Source organism: Hyla sarda, chromosome 5, assembly GCF_029499605.1.
Source record: "Hyla sarda isolate aHylSar1 chromosome 5, aHylSar1.hap1, whole genome shotgun sequence".
In the NCBI taxonomy this organism is placed as follows: Eukaryota; Metazoa; Chordata; class Amphibia; order Anura; family Hylidae; genus Hyla; species Hyla sarda.
Window position 1 is genome coordinate 363,556,224 of NC_079193.1, and position 18,320 is coordinate 363,574,543.

The following is an 18,320-nucleotide window of genomic DNA, read 5'->3' on the forward strand; positions in this document are numbered from 1 at the left end:
ATGGCATTGATAATTTATGGAGAGCTTCAGGTTGGGGAACTTAGATGGTAGCTACCTATAGTTACCACTAGAGTGACAGTGCAGTAATTTGTACACTATTTCCCATGGAACATTGCACGTAGGTCTCCCAAAACCAGCTGAAACTCCTCAATGACAACCAGCTGTAAAGCCAAAGGTTGGAAAATAGAAAGAATGTCCAGCAGTGGGAAGTGTGGTAAAAGGGAAGTATCCTTATTTTTGCAATATCAAATGATAGAGAACATCAAATACAGACATGTTTCGGGTCCTCACAACCCTTAGTCATGGCATTGATGGATTTTGGAAAACCAAAAGGTTGGGGAACTTACAAATAGCTACCTATAGGTGGCACTAGAGAGACAGTTGACAGTTAATTTGCATACTTTTCCCCCCTGGAGAATTGTCTGTAAGTCTTCCTACACTCGCTGGGTCTCTTCAATTAGGACAAATACTCCGCCCAGAGAAATAAATGGAGAATTTCACAAAACTGCACAGGTATGCCTCCATTAACTCTCAACCTCACCTTAGTGTATGGGGGATCAGAGGAATTTGGGGGTCCAAGAGGTAGATACTCAACACTATAAGACAGATCATGCCATTATCTATCAGACATGGTGGGTAAATCCCTTTAAATCGCTTCTCTGCCTTTTGGCTAAGATCAAGTGTAGTATCTGTTCTTATCAGTTTTTCATACCGGTGGGCAGTAACGCCGGTATGGGGCTGGTGGGGATGGGTGCTGCATGGAGGGGACAGATTTACCAGGGCGTTCCGGGGCTGGTTCTGAGGAATCAGCTCGACGGCTGCCCTGATGTGACCTGCTCCCTCGGGGGCTCGTCATGAGGCTGAGAAGGTCTAGAGCCGAGGTACTTTTGTGCCTCGGGGAGTGGTGACCCCGAGGTGCCGAAACTCACTGGGTGTACTGGCTCACTGAGTGGAAGCACGGGCACCATAATCTCTTCACCTTGTGGCAATCACCTCTCGATTCCCAGCCTTCTGGCTAGGATCAGAGACATTTTTATAGATCCAGCTGGATGTCCGGGCAGTATATCTGCACACATTCACTTATTTATTTCCTTTTTGACTCACTGTCACTTTTTGTGTGTTGTGTGTCCACAGGATTTGTCAGGATGCGGTAGCCCTTCTGGGTGTCCCTCCTGGTGGTCTAGGGGAGGAGTGTGTGGCCATTAGGTTCCACACCTCCCTGCAAACACTCCGGATACTCCTGCTCTGGCAGGGTACCGACCGTTATAGGCTCTGCGGGCAGATACCTTGGCAAACGCCAAGGGGGATGCCGGGAGCATTTGTGGTCCCTTAGTAGCCTTGGCGAAAAGGGACATCGAACCTGGAACCTCGCAGGTACCTTTTGGTCCGGAGGTGAAGGGTAGGTTTGTTGGGGGAGCCTCTCTCCTATCGGAGAAGGGCTTGCGATAGACCGCATCCTTTGTGCATGTTTTTTTAGTGTAACACGTTTGCACTTTTTCTTGCACTTTGGGTGATTCTAGAGCACGTTCCTCGGCTCTTAAAAAAAAAAAAAAAAAAAAAATCCCTTTAAGGGCTAATGTTGATTAAGAGACACCCACCCCTCTAAGCAAGTCATATGAGCGACTCACTTTCCTGACACTATAGATTATGCGATCACTGGGGTAAAGTAAATGAATTGTATGACTCACGTCAGCTGCGACTGCGAACGGTTAACAGAGTGCTGTGATGCTGAATCGTTCCAGCAGTTTTGTTCTATACAATGTAGCGCGGTGAGTGTAACGCAATCCTTTCTGTATACGAGCCGTAATGAATGCTGCCGGGTGAGGCCGAGCAGCGGGGCCCCGGCTTTACACAATGCCGCATCACTTAACGCAATAAACAAGCTAATCATAATAATCAGCCTTTCCATTCTCCGACTCCTGGCAAACAGAACATTATAACAGCGAGGAGAGTATAGAGGAAAGTGACAGGAGCTCTGCCTCCCCCCGGGACACATTGTACTGCGAAAATCCAGCCGTTCCTCACCCGGGAAGGGGAAGCCAGACTCAATATGCTGAACAACATGTACAGGTGCTCTCTTATTATATCAGTTGTATACATTTTATCAATATTTCCTTTTTGTAGGATATTACATTGGTGTGACCTTAGAACGGGCCTAAAGGGGGTAAAGTTTCTCCTTAAAGAGAGCCAAAAAAGTGTGAGAAGTCGTATGGGTCATGCAATGCTCCAGTCATAGTCACACTTCTTTCCACGAGAGGGGACCCTTCACTTTTTCTTGTTTACGTACAGCTTCCATCTTGGCCACCATTCCCCGATAACTCCAATCATGACCAGAAATACACAGTTTCATTTAAGACATTAAGAAATGAGACCAACATTTCCCAACCAGCTGTTGCAAAACTACAACTCCTAGCATGCCCGGACACCAATAAGATTGCTGCATCTGCTACAAGCCATAGGATTGCTGCCTCTGATACCAGCCATTGGATTGCTGCCTCTGATACCGTCCAAAGGATTGCTGCTCTCCTGCCTCTGCTATCAGTTATAGCAGTATTTTCCAAACAGTGAGTCTCCAGCTGTTGCAAAACTACAATTCCTAGCATGCCTGGACAGCAGGGAGTTGTAGTTTTGCAACAGCTGGAGACACACTGTTTGGAAAACATAGCATTATAGCTCTCCTGACTCTGTTCTCAGCCATAGGATTGTTGCTCTCCTGCCTCTGTTCTCAGCCATAGGATTGCTGCTCTCCTGCCTCTGTTCTCAGTCATAGGATTGCTGCTCTCCTGCCTCTGTTCTCAGCCATAGGATTGCTGCTCTCCTGCCTCTGTTCTCAGCCATAGGATTGCTGCTCTCCTGCCTCTGTTCTCAGCCATAGGATTGCTGCTCTCCTGCCTCTGTTCTCAGCCATAGGATTGCTGCTCTCCTGCCTCTGTTCTCAGCCATAGGATTGCTGCTCTCCTGCCTCTGTTCTCAGCCATAGGATTGCTGCTCTCCTGCCTCGGTTCTCAGCCATAGGATTGTTGCCCTCCTGCCTTTGTTCTCAGTCATAGGATTGCTGCTCTCCTGCCTCTGTTCTCAGCCATAGGATTGCTGCTCTCCTGCCTCTGTTCTCAGCCATAGGATTGCTGCTCTCCTGCCTCGGTTCTCAGCCATAGGATTGTTGCTCTCCTGCCTTTGTTCTCAGTCATAGGATTGCTGCTCTCCTGCCTCAGCTATCAGCCATGAGATATTACATTGGTGTGACCTTAGAATGGGCCTAAGGGGTAAAGTTTCTCCTTTAAGAGAGAGACAAAAAAATGTGAGAAGTTGTATGGGTCATGCAATGCTTCACTGGAAAAAAAAAACAATATGCATACACTGTTCTCATTTAAAGTCACGCCAATATCCAAAAGACAGAGGACCCTTCATTTTTTCCTACAGCTCCCATCTTGGCTATCATGACCAGACAACTCCAATCAGGAAGGAAGAGACTAGAGTATTCAAAAAAGAAAAAAAGTGCAAAAAAAATATTTGCAGAAATTCCAGCTCCCAAAAATCGTAAAATCCAAATTTATTAAATCATATTAAAATTATACCCAAAAATTGTGAGGAATAAAAACAAGCAGAATGTCATGACTAAGAACCGCATGGTTCGAAACGCGTCGGGGTTTCTGCTTGTTTTTATTCCTCACTATTTTTGGGTAGCATTTTAATATGATTTAATAAATTTGGATTTGACGATTTTTGGGAGCTGGAATTTCTGCACATTTTTTTTGCACTTTTTTCTTCAATACAGAAATTTCGCCCTTAGCAACGGACTACAAGGGCAGGATCTGCTCCCCCAGTATATATGCACAACTGCATTTGGGGTTGAGCACCTCCAGCCATTTGAGACCACGTTTTTTGTTGTTGCACTTTTTTCTTCCTAAGAACATTAACCATTTTTCAAAGCTATGGATCATCCCTTCATGTAAATGCATGAAAACGTTTTGGGAAGATATAAAAAGCAAAGTGCACATGATGATGCATTACTGCGGGCCCAAAAGGAAACTGTCCGCCCCCCATGACTGACCAGCTGGAATCATAATGGCGCCATAAACTGGCATGATGATCCTATAAAAGCACAACATCAGCTATTCCAGGGGTTTTTTCCACCCACAGCAAAATAGAGAATATGTGGAATTCCAGTAGAGAAATTAAGAAAATCATGACTTAAAGGGGTACTCCGCTGCTCAGCGTTTGGAACAAAATGTTCTGAATGCTTAGAGCCGGCGCCGGGAGCTTGTGACGTCACAGCCCCGCCCCTCATGATGTCCGCGTGACGCCCCCTCCCATAGACTTGCATTGAGGGGCGGGGCGTGACGTCATAATGGGCGGGGCTATGGCGTCACGAGCTCCCGGCGCCGGCTCCAGTGTTCAGAACAGTTTGAATGTGACTTTACATTTTTCCTGTAGCTGTATAGGATTTCGGTTAACTATGACAGATGGATAAAGCAGAAAAAAGCCGGTTTGTCAGAGGCGCTGCACAACAAGAACATGAAGCGAGGACTGGAGCAGCACAGGACAATAAAATGTTTTTATTGGTATATCGGGGACAACGTGTTTTGGCATGAACTCAGGTCCACTTACAGTGCCCAAGATAATGCTTGTTGTGGTACTGTAGAGCTGGGTGCAGGTCCTGTGTTGCGTCTGTGCTGCCGCCGGTCATGCCGGATTGGTAACTTGGGTTCATTCTGATTTTTTGGGAAGAAAGCAATTGTGACATTGGCGTTTTCTAATTGCACCAACATATAATGATTGACAGTCTTTCTTCTACAAATTTGAATGTAATGATGTCAATCTCTGTGCGTGCGCGAAGGAAACATGACTCACAGGCTTTGTCTACAAGTAAGCGGAAAAGTTGGTCTCACAGGCTCTGTCTCTCTAAGTGGTAGACGATGGACTAATAGGTGTTCTCTATGAGCGGCAGAGGAAGCAGGACTTACAGCGGGAAAGGCAGGACTCACAGGCTCTCTCTATTAGTAAGTGGGAGAAGCAGGACTCACAGGCTCTCTCTATTAGTAAGTGGGAGAAGCAGGACTCACAGGCTCTCTCTATTAGTAAGTGGGAGAAGCAGGACTCACAGGCTCTCTCTATTAGTAAGTGGGAGAAGCAGGACTCACAGGCTCTCTCTATTAGTAAGTGGGAGAAGCAGGACTCACAGGCTCTCTCTATTAGTAAGTGGGAGAAGCAGGACTCACAGGCTCTCTCTATTAGTAAGTGGGAGAAGCAGGACTCACAGGCTCTTGCAATTAGTGGGCACAAAAAACAGAACTCATAGGCTCTCTATAAGTGGGAGAAGCAGGACTTAAGGGGGTTCCCCGAGTGGAAAGCCAGTGCTGTGGAGTCGAGGAGTCGGACGAAATTTTGGGTACCTGGAGTCAGAGTCGGCAAACAATGCACCGACTCCGACTCCTACTCCTACTAAATTTAGATTGGAATTTAAAAAAAAGCAAGTTTAAATGTCGCAATTCACAAAGAGTTATAATTAATGACTTCTCTACTGTAAGAATAAAGACCAATGCATGCAGTGCCTCACTATATGGCACGCAACGCACAATTAGGAGCGGCAATACTTATACTTTCCATAGTGCTGTGTTCTGCTGTTACAGGGAACCCATGGGTAACCTAGCCTCTCACTGATAAGGGATTAAGTAAATATGTTTTTTGCAGGACTAGAGACACTTGTATAAGTGAAGGGAATGGAGGGTCAATAGTTCAAGGCTGAAGCTGTAAACCATTGGAAAAACTGCTGCCATTCAGCTAAGGCTATAAAAACTTGTAAACTCAGATTGTTAGCTTAAACTTTAAACATGACTATGGGATTTTACTAAGGAAACCATGTTTTATAATAAATGCCCCTTCCTGGATCCTCCCACTGCCCTATCTTCAGCAGCAGATCAGCACACAAAAAGGAGAAGGCAGCAGCTGCCCAACTACCCCTCTCTGCTAGAAGAGCTTAGAACTTGTCGAACAGCTTCTTGGATTCAACGGTAAGTATTTATAAATACATTCGCATATTAATACAGAGGAGTCAGAGAGTCGGAAGTACAAAAAACTGCGGAACATTTATCTACCAACTTCACAGCCCTGTGGAAAACATTTTTTTTTTAAATCAACTGGTGCCAGAACATTAAACAGATTTGTAAAAATGTACTTCTATTAAAAAATCTTAATCCTTTCAGTACTTATCAGCTGCTGTATACTACAGAGGAAGTTGTGTAGTTCTTTTCTGTGTGACCACAGTGCTCTCTACTGACACCTCTGTCCATGTCAGGAACTGTCCAGAGCAGGAGAGGTTTGCTATGGAGATTTGTTCCTGCTCTGTACAGTTCCTGACACAGACAGGTGGCAGCAGAGAGCATTATGGTAAGACAGAAAAGAAAAACCCAACTTCCTCTGTAATATACAGCAGCTGATAAGTACTGGAAGGATTAGGATTTTTTAATAGAAGTAATTTACAAAACGGTTTAACTTTATGGCACCAGTTGATTTGAGAAAAAAAAAAAATTGTTTTCCACCGGAGCATCCCTTTAAAGGCTTTCGCTACAAGTAAGCAGGACTTGCATGCTTTTTCTATTAGTGGGTGGGAAAAGTAGGACTCTCTCTATTTGTTGGTGATAAAAGCAAAACTAAGCAAAACTCACAGGCCTTTCCTTGAAGTGGGAGAAGCTGGACCCGCAGGCCTTCCCTTGGAGTAAGCAGGACTCACAGGCTTTCTCTATAAATTGGTGGTAAAGGCAGGACTCACAGGCTCTGATAGAGAGCCTGACATGCACTTTAAAACAATAATGCAACAGAGAATTGGGCTTACTGATTTAATGACAAAGAAATCCTATACTTACAATACCTTTCCATCAAAAATCAAGACAACGATGGCGTATAAAAGGATTGGAAAGGACTTAAAGGGGCACTCCACTGAATTTTTTTTTTTTTTTTTTTAAATCAACTGGTGCCAGAAAGTTAAACAGACTTGTAAATTACATCTATATAAAAATCTTAACCCTTCCAGTACTTATCAGCTGCTGTATGTTCCAGAGGAATTTCCTTTCTGTCTGACCACAGTGCTCTTTGCTGACACCTCTGTCGATTTTAGGAACTGTCCAGAGTAGGCGCAAATCCCCATAGCAAAAACTTATCCTGCTCCGGACAGTTCCTAAAATGGACAGAGGTGTCAGCAGAGAGCACTGTGGTCAGACAGAAAAGAACTTCAAAAAGAAAAGAACTTCCTGTGGAGCATATAGCAGCTGATAAGTACTGGAAGGATTAAGATTTTTTTTTATAGAAGTAATTTACAAATCTGTTTAGCTTTCTGGCACCAGTTGATAAAAAAAAAAAATTAATAATAATGTTTTCCAGGGGAGTACCCCTTTAATCCAAAGTGGTTTAGGCTTTATGCCATAAATCAACACCATTAACCCCTTCACCCTCCCAAACCACATGAAATATTAAGCGTTAACCACTGAACCTTTAGGGATATTAGAAATTACTCCATAAACACTCTGTATCTCGGTAGATAAATCATTATTAAAGGGGTATTCCAAGAAAAAACATTTTTTTTATATATCAACTGGCTCCAGAAAGTTAAACAGATTTGTAAATCACTTCTATTAAAAAAAATCTTAATCCTTTCAATAAATATCAGCTGCTGAAGTTGAGTTGTTGCTCTCTGCTGACATCTCTGCTCGACTCGGGAACTGCACAGAGCAGAAGAGGTTTGCTATGGGGATTTGCTTCTACTCTGGACAGTTCCCGAGACAGGTGTCATCAGAGAGCACTTAGACAGAAAAGAACAACTCAACTTCAGCAGCTCATAAGTACTGAAAGGATTAAGATTTTTTAATAGAAGTAATTTACAAATCTGTTTAACTTTCTGGAGCCAGTTGAGATATATATATATATATATATATATATATATATATATATAGCTCAAGTTTTTTCCTGGATAACCCCTTTAACTCCTTCATCACCCCTCCAATCAGATTATAAGAGATATTAGGTATGATGAACTGCTAAACCAGCAAGAATGCTGATGCTAAATGTGTAAAACAGTGTTTCTCAACCAGGCTGCCTCCAGCTGTTGCAAAACTACAACTCCCAGCATGCCCGGACAGCCGTTGGCTGTCCGGGCATGCTGGGAGTTGTAGTTTTGCAACAGCTGGAGGCACCCTGGTTGGGTAACAATGGTGTAGAAAGTTGTCAAAGTGAATAGATTAGTGATAGTGAAGCAGACACTCGAAAATCTCCCCTTTAACTATTTGTATATTGAAATTTTCTGCCTTTAGAGCCAGTGCTGGGAACATTCGAGTAACAATGGCCGCAGAGCGCGCTCTTCTATAAAGGGCCTTGTGTGGCGGCCTGTCCTCACGCCGGCCCTGTCCTCCCTCGTTTTCCTCTTTATCCGAGCCGCTGACACATAATTCCCATTTAATTTTTTTCAGGTCAGCGAATTTCATATTCATATGCAAATGACGCTCATTTACATACATGCAAAATCGCCACGGCTCTTTCGCTCTTTGGAATTGGGCTGCTTGCCTCCTGGCCCTGAGAAGCGGGGAGGGAAGGTTGGAGACACGTTACGGATGCTGCCGATGTGCATGTGTTCTCCTTATGGAGCAGGATGAATCATCATCACCATCACGTCTGTAGTGACACGGCGGCTCGGAGGAGAAGAAGATGATGAAGAGGAGGCTGACAAGCGCTTGTTAAGTAGAGATGTGCAAATTCTGCTCCTTCAAAAAAACAATTGTCATATAACACATCAGCCTCGCTTTGTTACACTACGCCAACAATTTGCAGAGAGAGCAGTGGCACGGCAGCGCCGCGTCTGATCCTACTTTACTGTCTGAGGTTTTTTCAGGTGAGGATGGATACGGAGTGATTCAGTGCGGTAATGTATAAAACATCTACATTTACTACAGACCGGAACGTGTAATTATTATTAGAACTGTGGACCGAAATAGAAACCTTTATCATATAAATGCTTTTTTTTTTTTTACCCGTATCTTGTCAGTTTCTGGCTGCCGTATTGCACGCAATATAATTTGCGCAATATAATGCCCCTATACCGGCCATTATCACGAGTACAAAGGGGTCCCTTATACCCATCTCAATACTTGCACAGGCCTTAAAAATATATAAATTAAAATTCCTTTTTTCTTCCTTCTGCTCCTGCATTAAAGGGGTACTCCGGTGAAAACCTTTTAATTTTTTATTTTTATTTTATTTTTATTTTTTTTAAATCAACTGGTGCCAGAAAGTTAAACAGATTTGTAAATTATAATAACTGTTGTAGAAAAGGAGGGCAGTCAGTCCTTTGACAGATGCAACTATTCAGGTACTGGCAGCAAGAAACAGTACCGTGATTCAGACGCTGCGGACCGGGACCCCCGGACTCTAGTAATCATGCGGCACCTGTGGGGTGCACATAGAAGGTGAAGTACCAACAAACTAAATGCAAGAGAGAGTATATGCACTCACCGCAGATCAACAGCCGCCAGCGTGAAGTCCGGGATCACCACGGCATCAGCAGGAACAAGAGGGGCGCTCGGAGGACTCCGAGCGCCCCTCTTGTTCCTGCTGATGCCGTGGTGATCCTGGACTTCACGCTGGCGGCTGTTTATCTGTGGCGAGTGCATATACTCTCTCTTGCATTTAGATTTGTAAATTACTTCTATTAAAAAATCTTAATCCTTCCTGTACTTATTAGCAGCTGAATACTACAGCAGAAATTATTTTCTTTTTGAAACACCGAGCTCTCTGCTGACATCATGAGCACAGTGCTCTCTGCTGACATCTCTGTCCATTTTAGGAACTGTCCAGAGCAGCATATGTTTGCTATGGGGATTTTCTTTTACTCTGGCAGTTCTTAAAATGGACAGAGATGTCAGCAGACAGCGCTGTGTTTCAAACTGAAAATAATTTCCTCTGTAGTATTCAGCAGCTGATAAGTACAGGAAGTATTAAGATTTTTTAATAGAAGTAATTTACAAATCTGTTTAACTTTCTGGCACCAGTTGATTTAAAAAAAAAAAGTTTTTCACCGGAGTACCCCTTTAAGGCCTCTTCATCATTCGCTTCATTATCAATAGTGGTGCAGGACCTGGGGGTCAAGTGGTATTTTTATAATTTTTTTTTTTGGAGAGGATTTATTGGGGGGGAACTACCTAATGGGGGGCATCTACTTAATAGGAGGTTCCCTACCTGACCACCTAACTATTGGTGGTGGCTTTTAGCTAAAAGGCGAGGGTTCGCTACCTACCGGGGTTTCTACATAGGGGGGGGGGGGGATTCCCTATGTGCCAATCTTCTGGAGATTCTACCTAATAGGTGGGGGAAGATTTCCTACCTACTGGAGGCTTCTACCAAATTGGGGGATTATCTACTGGGGACTCCTATCTAATTTTGGAGGGGGACAGCAATAACTACTTCCTGGGTTACTGGGGGCTTCTACCAAATAGAGGAGATATCCTACCTAACTACTGGGGACTTCTACCAAATAGAGGGGATATCCTACCTAACTACTGGGGACTTCTACCAAATAGAGGGGATATCCTACCTAACTACTGGGGACTTCTACCAAATAGAGGGGATATCCTACCTAACTACTGGGGACTTCTACCAAATAGAGGGGATATCCTACCTAACTACTGGGGACTTCTACCAAATAGAGGGGGATATCCTACCTAACTACTGGGGACTTCTACCAAATAGGGTGATTCTCTACCTACCTACTGGAGACTTCTACCTAATGGGGGGAAGGGCTACCTACTTACTGAGGGCTTCTAACTAATAGTGTGATTCCCTACCTAACTACTGGGGACTTCTACCAAATAGAGGTGATATCCTACCTAACTACTGGGGACTTCTACCAAATAGGGTGATTCTCTACCTACCTACTGGAGTCTTCCACCCTATAGGGGGGGGGGGGAACTACCTACGTACTGAAAGGCTTCTACCAAATAGTGCAATTCCCTACCTATCTACTGGAGACTTCTACCTAATGGGGGGAAGCGCTACCTACTTACTGGGAGCTTCTACCTAATAGTGTGATTCCCTTCATAACTACTGGGAGCCTCTACCTAATACGGGGGATATCCTACCTAACTACTGGGAGCCTCTACCTAATAGAGGGGATATCCTACCTAACTACTGGGAGCTTCTACCTAATAGAGGGGATATCCTACCTAACTACTGGGAGCTTCTACCTAATAGTGTGATTCTTTACCTACCTACCGGAGACTTCCACCTAATAAGGGATAGGGGGACTACCTAACTACTGGGGGCTTCTACCTAATAGAGGGATATCCTACCTAACTACTAGGAGCTTCTACCTAATAGAGGGGATATCCTACCTAACTTCTGGGGGCTTCTACCTAATAGGAGGGGGGGGATTCCAAATATACCAACTGGGGACATATCTTAATTATAAATGTCTGAGAGATTCGTGTTCAACTTTCACCTAAGGCTTCACAAGGTCTAGAGCAGTGGTCTTCAACCTGCGGACCTCCAGATGTTGCAAAACTACAACTCCCAGCATGCCCAGACACTTGTGGACCTCCAGATGTTGTAAAACTACAACTCCTAGCATGCCCGGACAGCCAACGGCTGTCCGGGCAAGCTGGGAGTTGTAGTTTTGCAACATCTGGAGGAACGCAAGTTGGAGACCACTAGTAGAGCCTCCTCTGCTGTCAGAGGATGTTGGCGGGGGAAAAAAAAGAAAAGTATCAGTACTCGTACTTGGTCTTGAAAAAAGGGGTATCAGGACATCCCTAAATAGAATTACAGGGAGCAGCATCAATATGCAGCACCTCGCTGCTAATTCTGAGAGGGTAGAGTTATAAGACTATATATATATATAGCAATACCTATACAGTACGTAAATGGGCAGACGCATGCATAAAGGATATAAATAAGGTCACCATATGTTGGGAGTTATAGTTTTGCAACAGCTGGAGGCACACTTGTTGTAAGATACTGCTCTGCTATGTCATCTAATGCACAGAAAAGCGATATATCTGTCTGCATGTTTACGAATAATCCGCGCTAGATATTTTGCCATATATTATTTCACCAAACGAAGGACAAAATGGACAAATGCAGAACGGTCAGCGATAATATAAAGAAAAAAAAAATTCCCTGGAATTTTTACCGCACTCAACAAAATGACAACGCGGCTAAATAAATAAAAGTTTGACTGATTTGACGTTGCTGCCGCCTGTCAGGAGCTCCAACAATTCAGCTGATTGCTAAATGGAAAGTGATGCCGGCGTGCCAGAAGAAATCAACTTGTCTTAAAAGGGTGAAAAACTTTTTTTTTTTTTTAAAGTCAACTGGTGCCAAAAAGTTAAAACAGATTTGTAAATTACTTTTATTAAAACATCTTAATCCTTCCTGTACTTATTAGCTGCTGAATACTACAGAGGAAATTCTTTTCTTTTTGGAACACAGAGCTCTCTGCTGACATCACGAGCACAGTGCTCTCTGACATCTCTGTCCATTTTATGAACTGTCTAAAACAGCATATGTTTGCTATGGGGATTTCCTTTTACCCTGGACAGTTCCTAAAATGGACAGAGATGTCAGCAGAGAGCACTGTGCTCGTGATGTCAGCAGAGAGGTCTGTGTTTCAAACGGAAAAGAATTTCCACTGTAGTATTCAGCAGCTAATAAGTACAGGAAGGATTAAGATTTTTTAATAGAAGTAAATTACAAATCTGTTTAACTTTCTGGCACCAGTTGATTAAAAAAAAAATAGTTTTTCACCGGAGTACCCCTTTAAAAGTAGTCGAGCCGAGGACTGCAGGATCCCACTTCATCATCATTATCTGCGTTCTTGGCGAGCGAACGGACACGGGAGATTTTCGTCAGCATCTTTACGCAAGGTGATGCAGATAGAGTGATAAAGAGAAGAGGAGTCATTAGGAGGTAATAAAAGGTGATTAAAGCGCCGGCTCCATACGCCGCAGGTTTAAAAATAAACTAAGAAGGATTACGCTGTGCACTTTTCTGACATTCGCAAGAAGATGTAGTAAGTCCACACTGGATTCTGCAAATACTGACAAAATGCATTACTAAAGCGACTTAAAGGGGTACTCTGGTGGAAAAAACAATAATTAAACAGATTTGTAAATTACTTCTATTTCAAAATCTTTATTCTCCCAGTACTTATCAGCTGCTGTATGCTCCAGAGAAAGTTGTGTAGTTCTTTCCAGTCTGACCACAGTGCTCTCTGCTGACACCTCTGTCCATGTCAGGAACTGTCCGGAGCAGGAGAGGTTTTCTATGCAGATTTGTTCCTGCTCCGGACAGTTCCTGACATGGACAGAGGTGTCAGCAGAGAGCACTGTGGTCATACTGGAAAGAACTACACAACTTCCTCTGGAGCATACAGCAGCTGATAAGTACTGGAAGGCTTAAGATTTTTAAATAGAAATTATTTACAAATCTGTATAACTTTTTGGCATCAGTTGATTGGAAAACATTTTTATCCCCTCCGGAAAAGCGTAAGTCCAGTGATTGTTTTTTTATGCAGGGAGACGCAGCTCACGCTGGGCGGTACAGTTGCTAAGGTGACGGTAGGCTGACCAGGAAGTTCTGCGCACAATTTCTGATAACCAGATAAAGGCTCATGCACAAAACTCACTTGGGCACCGTACAGTTGCCTTGGCAACCTTACCAACCAGCCTGAGCTGCGTCTGTCCACACCGATGGGGGACCAATGCTGGACTTACACTTTAAGATAAAAAAAAAGTGGATTTTAGTGAATCTTTAGGACAGAGCAGTGATTCCCAACCTGGGTGGCTCCAGCTGTTAAAAAACTACAACTCCCATTTTCTTCCAAAAAGAAAATATTTTCCTATGTAGTATTCAGCAGATAATAAGTGCTGGAAGGATTAAGATTTTTTAATAGAAGTAATTTACAAATCTATTTAACTTTCTGGCACCAGTTGATTTAAAAAAAAAAAATAAAAAAATTCCACCGGAGTACCCCTTTAAGGTGTCATTCGGTCACTGACTAACACCTGGGGGCAGCAGATCACCAGTATCTGTCTTCTGAATTCTTTGCACGCTCCAGAGCACATATCTCACCTATTGATGCATTTCCGTTCCAATGTTTGGCCTGTGAAGATTGGCTGGCATCGCGGCTATAAATATTTCTTATTTATTTGCAATAAAACTCCCATCTGCTGCTAAGTTTCAGCATCTGCAGTGCAAATTTTCATTCAGCTGAGCATGAAACCACGAGCGTCACAATCCTAAATGATGACGACCCCCCCCCGCCCCCCATTCTAGACTCCGCTCATTACATTCTATGCTCATCCACAATGACTGCAATTTCATTAGCAATACAAGAAACAGACAAAAAGGAGTCTGAATGACAGAACAGAACCCTACAGGGACAAACGTGTACACAGCCCCGAGCTCAGCAATACTGCCTAGGTCAGTGGGGGTCCCAAGGTCAGACCCTTTATTCTCAGAATAGTGGGGGTCCCAAGGTCAGACCCTTTATCCTCAGAATAGTGGGGGTCCCAAGGTCAGACCCTTTATTCTCGGAATAGTGGGGGTCCCAAGGTCAGACCTTTTATTCTCAGAATAGTGGGGCTCCCAAGGTCAGACCCTTTATTCTCAGAATAGTGGGGGTCCCAAGGTCAGACCCTTTATTCTCAGAATTGTGGGGGTCCCAAGGTCATAATAGTGGGGGTCCCAAGGTCAGACCCTTTATTCTCAGAATAGTGGGGGTCCCAAGGTCAGACCCTTTATTCTCAGAATAGTGGGGGTCCCAAGGTCAGACCCTTTATTCTCAGAATAGTGGGGGTCCCAAGGTCAGACCCTTTATTCTCAGACTAGTGGGGGTCCCAAGGTCAGACCCTTTATTCTCAGACTAGTGGGGGTCCCAAGGTCAGACCCTTTATTCTCAGAATAGTGGGGGTCCCAAAGTCAGACCCTTTATTATCAGAATAGTGGGGGTCCCAAGGTCATACCCTTTATCATCAGAATAGTGGGGGTCCCAAGGTCAGATCCTTTATTATCAGAATAGTGGGGGTCCCAAGGTCAGACTCCGAGAATAAAGGGTCTGACCATCACACCCTTTATTCTCAGAATAGTGGGGGTCCCAAGGTCAGACCCTTTATCCTCAGAATAGTGGGGGTCCCAAGGTCAGACCCTTTATTCTCGGAATAGTGGGGGTCCCAAGGTCAGACCTTTTATTCTCAGAATAGTGGGGCTCCCAAGGTCAGACCCTTTATTCTCAGAATAGTGGGGGTCCCAAGGTCAGACCCTTTATTCTCAGAATTGTGGGGGTCCCAAGGTCATAATAGTGGGGGTCCCAAGGTCAGACCCTTTATTCTCAGAATTGTGGGGGTCCCAAGATCATAATAGTGGGGGTCCCAAGGTCAGACCCTTTATTCTCAGAATAGTGGCGGTCCCAAGGTCAGACCCTTTATTCTCAGAATAGTGGGGCTCCCAAGGTCAGACCCTTTAATCTCAGAATAGTGGGGGTCCCAAGGTCAGACCCTTTATTCTCGGAATAGTGGGGGTCCCAAGGTCAGAACCTTAATTCTCAGAATAGTGGAGGTCCCAAGGTCAGACCCTTTATCATCAGAATAGTGGGGGTCCCAAGGTCAGACCCTTTATTCTCAGAATAGTGGGGGTCCCAAGGTCAGAACCTTTATTCTCAGAATAGTGGGGGTCCCAAGGTCAGACCCTTTATTCTCAGAATAGTGGCGGTCCCAAGGTCAGACCCTTTATTCTCAGAATAGTGGGGCTCCCAAGGTCAGACCCTTTAATCTCAGAATAGTGGGGGTCCCAAGGTCAGACCCTTTATTCTCGGAATAGTGGGGGTCCCAAGGTCAGAACCTTAATTCTCAGAATAGTGGAGGTCCCAAGGTCAGACCCTTTATCATCAGAATAGTGGGGGTCCCAAGGTCAGACCCTTTATTCTCAGAATAGTGGGGGTCCCAAGGTCAGAACCTTAATTCTCAGAATAGTGGAGGTCCCAAGGTCAGACCCTTTATTCTCAGAATAGTGGAGGTCCCAAGGTCAGACCCTTTATTCTCAGAATAGTGGAGGTCCCAAGGTCAGACCCTTTATTCTCAGAATAGTGGAGGTCCCAAGCTCAGACCCTTTATTCTCAGAATAGTGGGGGTCCCAAGCTCAGACCCTTTATTCTCGGAATAGTGGGGGTCCCAAGGTCAGACCCTTTATTCTCAGAATAGTGGGGGTCCCAAGGTCCGAACCTTAATTCTCAGAATAGTGGCGGTCCCAAGGTCAGAACCTTAATTCTGAGAATTATTGGGGTCCTGAGGTTAGACCATTTATTATTACAATAGTGGGCGTCCCGAGGGCTGACCCTTTATTCTCAGAGTTAGGAGGGTCCCAAGGACAGACTCTTTATTTTCTGAGTATTGGGTGTTCCCAATTGGTTATTCTAAGAATATTGGGGGGAGGGTTCAACAGGCCAAAACCTTTATTCTTACAATTGTGGGGGTCAAAAGGACAGACTCATTATTCTCAGAATAGTGGAGGTCCCAGAAGGAAAACCCTTTAGTCTCAGAATTAGTGGGGGTCCCAGAATACAGACCCTGAGGCCCCAAGGTCTGCCCCTTATTTCTTAGAAAAGTGGGGGTCCCAGAAGAAAGGCCCTTTATACTCAGAATATTGGGGGTCCTGAGGTCAGACCCTTTATTCTTACAATAGTTAGGGTCCAGAGGTCAGATTCTTTTTTTCTTAGAGAATTAGGGGTCAGAGGGCAAACCCTTATTCTTACAATAGTAGGGATCAGAAGTCAAACCATTTGTTGTTAGACCAGTAGGGGTCCTGCGGCCAGACCCTTTATTCTTAGAATGTATGGGAGTCCCCAGATCAGACCCTTTATGCCTAAAACAGTTTGGGTCCCAGCAGCAAGACCCAATATTCATAGCTTAGTGAGGGTCTTAAGGACAGACTCTTGAGATGGGAATTTCACTTTAATTTTATGAGAAATTAACTATTGCAGGTTGAGAAGACTACGTTCTGTCTGGCAGCCTGGTTGCAATGTATACGCTCAAGTTTCCCAACCTGCAGCTCTCGAAATTGCAAAACTATAACTCCCAGCATGCCTTTGGCTGTCTGGCCATGCTGGGAGCTGTAGTTTTGCAACAGCTGGAAAAGCACAGGTTGGGGGTAACACTGATTTGTGAACAATGTTAAAGGGGTACTCCGCTGCTCAGAGTTTGGAACAAACTGTTCCGAAAGCTGGAGCCGGCAGCTCATGATGTCCTAGCCCCGCCTCTTATGACATCACGCCCCGCCCCTCAATGCAAGTCTATGGGAGGGGGCGTGACGGCTGTCACGCCCCCTCCCATAGACTTGCATTGAGGGGGCGGGGCATGACATGAGGGGGCGGGGCTATGACGTCACGCGCTCCCAGCGCTGGCTTCGGAACAGTTTGTTCCAAACGCTGAGCAGCGGAGTACCCCTTTAACTAAAAACAGTATAGGACAATAATCTCTACAGCCCCCTCCCTGCACTTGTTCCTGGGGAGTGTTTGGGTTTTTTGCACTATATGGAGATGTTAATATTGAATGTGACTGGATTGCAGAAAGTGTTTTAATTAAAAGCATCAAGTATTCGGGGTCGTGCAATGTGGTTTGGTGGTTAAATGTGATCCAGATGTATCAGGACAGATCTCATATCAATAGGATTATGTAACCAGCAGCATCCAGCCAACAGCAACTTAACCTGACTCCACAATAACAACCATTGTAATCCCTGGGCAGGAAAGGGTGCACGACAACCCTCATGGAGCTGAAATGTCATATCGCCACATAGTATAAGACACACACTTATATAGTGCAACATGGACTATTATTAGAGAATGCTGTAGAGGTTCTTGCCTTGTGCCTACTTGTTTTAGCTGATGTGGCAGGCATGGGTTTGGCTCCCTAGTAATTGCAATTCCATCACTGAAATGATTTCCAATGCTGCCTACATTTTCCTATGCAGCCTATATTTCCAATGAATCCTCTGGCCTGCAGAGAGAGGATGTGGAGTCTCATCACTGTACCTGGTCATCAAATTATTTGCAGTTTTGATGCATTTTCCAACAATGCCCCTGAGCCTGGGGGGGGATGTATCCACGATCAGGAAACTGAAGCGCCACACCTCTGCTAATATGTGTGGTACTGCAGCTCAGTTCTATTGAAGACAATGGAGCCAAGTTGTAATACCACACACAACCTTAGGACAGGTGCGGCGCTGTTTTTTGGAAGAACGCACCTATATATTTTTTTCTAATCCTAGATAACCCCTTTAATTAAAGG

At 44.4% G+C, this 18,320-nt stretch overlaps 1 protein-coding gene and 1 pseudogene across 7 annotated transcripts in view; one reads left to right on the forward strand and one right to left on the reverse strand.

Moving 5' to 3' along the window:
* The window catches only part of ASAP1 (ArfGAP with SH3 domain, ankyrin repeat and PH domain 1), a 389,691-nt gene that overhangs the window by 116,304 nt on the left and 255,067 nt on the right, over positions 1 to 18,320 (reverse strand). The window lies entirely within an intron of this gene.
* On the forward strand, positions 651 to 774 carry LOC130274636 (U2 spliceosomal RNA; annotated as a pseudogene).